Source organism: Protopterus annectens, chromosome 1.part2, assembly GCF_019279795.1.
Source record: "Protopterus annectens isolate FY-2018-M chromosome 1.part2, PAN1.0, whole genome shotgun sequence".
NCBI classification, from domain to species: Eukaryota; Metazoa; Chordata; order Ceratodontiformes; family Protopteridae; genus Protopterus; species Protopterus annectens.
Window position 1 is genome coordinate 1,006,727,496 of NC_056727.1, and position 2,765 is coordinate 1,006,730,260.

The window sequence follows — 2,765 nt, forward strand, 5'->3', positions numbered from 1 at the left end:
AGTTGTATTAGAATGTGTTTCTACCTGTAGCTATGGTATGGATGTGAGCATGCAAGGGAATTTGGTGGCCGAATGTTAGGGCAGCGGACAGTATACGTCCATAGTGGCACCATGACATCTATAGCACATACCAGGGTCACAATAGTAACCAGTAGTACACAGGGTGTCCTAACCCACTGTGGGTAATGGGCTGAACATCATGTGTGTCCATACAGCCCACACAAGTCTCAACCAGCTGGACAGGCGTAGACCGACACAGACAAATGCTGTACAAAGGCCTCTGAATATGCCCAATGGATGACCCCCATCCCACAGACACACACAGACAGACTACAGCAGGCCAGGCAGTTGGATGTAGGTTGTGAAGGCTAGGACGTCTGAAACCAATATGATGGTAATTAAACCTAAGATCTGGAGTACACTGGTATGCCTCTAGCCAGCACATTAGGCAGGTCCACACACTGAAATGGAGTACCTGACATACCAGTACAGTAGTAGCAAAAGTGTACAACTGTCAGCTGTGACCCCCTTCCAACGTACACATGTAATAGTCATGTGCACTCCCCACCCACCGGTGCTGTGTAGGAATGTAGATACAGTTGGATGTCCCCCCACGCTGTGCAGAAATGTAGCAATGGTCAATGCCACATGACCGATGGATACCCTGCAGACACAGCATGCCACCTGTCAGTGTACAATGCAGAGGTCGGCACCACAGTACTGACTACCTGCACATGTAACACATGCGATCCAGTTGACCATACTAGGCATGCTCAAACACATGAAGGTATGATGGTAATGTCAGTCGACAACATGCGTAACGGTCATACTGGGCAAGCTCACACACTTAAACACAAGACGGCCAGGTCTGCAAACACCAGTATTGCGGACATATCTGCCAGTACATTGCTATACTGTTGGATGACTGTGTGTGGTACTGTCTATTGTCTGTATATTTGCCATGGTGTATTGGTAATTCACATTAGCTGTGTGCGCAGGGTGTTGCTATCAACACTTGCAAAGGACGGTTCTTTGTCTGTGGCCAGAACAAGGCCATTGGATACAGAGTGAGTAAAGCACATTGCAGCAGTTGGGAGCAGTTGTGCATGGGTTTGCATGGTGTTAAGCACTGCTAACCTCTGGTTACAGCTTCTTATACTTGTTTAGACTCCACATTTCTTTAATAGTGCAATACTCGCATAATGGTAGCCAAACATGCGTACACCCACTCGCTCCCTCACTTGCACATTCACCGACATTGGTGCTTGCATTTGTCACTCACGCTGGATGGGCATGATCCCTTGTGATGCCTATTACATCGGACTACATGATTACAGTATAGCTGACCATTAGGCGACGGCATGGCGTTCGACTGTATGGAATCGGTGGCCTGTCCAGCGAGTTAATAATATTATATGCGTGTTCCTCATACAATCTGTTCCCATCTGGCTGATACATGGGAACTGATACTCTGCAATGCAGACAAGTAAATGTGTTTTGGGAACCACATCCGTCTGCCGGGTCATGCTACTGCATACCTATTGTAGGTTTTCCACCTTTTAAATTGGCCGAAGTGAGTCTTTAGGATTAACACCTGTCCCACTTTGCATGGGACAGTCCCTCCTTAGGCGTATGTGTCATGCAAAAATAATCTAGGCATAGCAAATGTCCTGATTACAGGACAATATTATATTCTACATTTCTCTAATAGTTGCATATAACAGTTATTGTATATATGACACTTCTATATGTTATGTGAAGTAGCATAAACAACTTGACTGCTGCTAGACTAAGCTTTGATTTGTGCTAATACGTATTTTTCTGTACTATGCACAGTTGTAGGTATGTTCTAACCTGGTACGTCTGACATTTCTATGGAGCAGGTCCCACTTTGGCCATTTGGAAAGATGGCAGCCCTATAGGACCTATATGTAGAGATGTCAGATTTGGCAAGGCAACACATACCCACAGCCAGTAGAAAATTGACTACTTCACTGGTTTGCATAAGTAAAGGTTATTCTTGTAGCATTATAGTTGCTAATACTGTTTCCTATAACATCTAGGTGTTTCAGATACAACATAATCGTTTTATACAACCACTACAGACAATATATGGATTCTTTGCCCAAAATCATAGGCCATGTGCCATAATAACATTCATTTTGCAGGACACAACTGCCCAGAGGAGAGTGTCCCTCACAAAGGCAAACAGGTGGTAACCCCAACCTAAGTTGGCGGAATATGCGCTTTCTGTCACTAGCAGACCTCACATACAAATGGGGGAGAATGAACACTGTATCAGAAACACTGCATAACACCCTCAGGGACACATTTAGATGATTGGTTCTATTAACCTGACACATTGACAGTCACAGGGCATATGTATTCATTCACATTTGTCGAGGTACATGCTGTTTATGACTCATACATGTTGTCATTGGTCATTACATGTATTCCACCACCTGTCCACCTAATATCACTATTTCTGGAAGGGTTTAGTTAGGACTGTGTTAGATTCAGATTTGTAATCACGGACGTCCATGATAATCGGGTACAGGGCACTGATATAGTCCCTATGTGTTCCCCCAATGGTTTACAGACTATCCAGTAGATATGCTCTTCAGGTTTGGGAGGTATGAGCGTCTGCTGTGCCCACATAGGAATATTAATTACTTCCAGGGGGCAGGCCTGATACATCTCTGCCAACCAACACCTGCGCACTTAGGCACATTATTGCATACCCATGATTCCCCTAACTGACACCC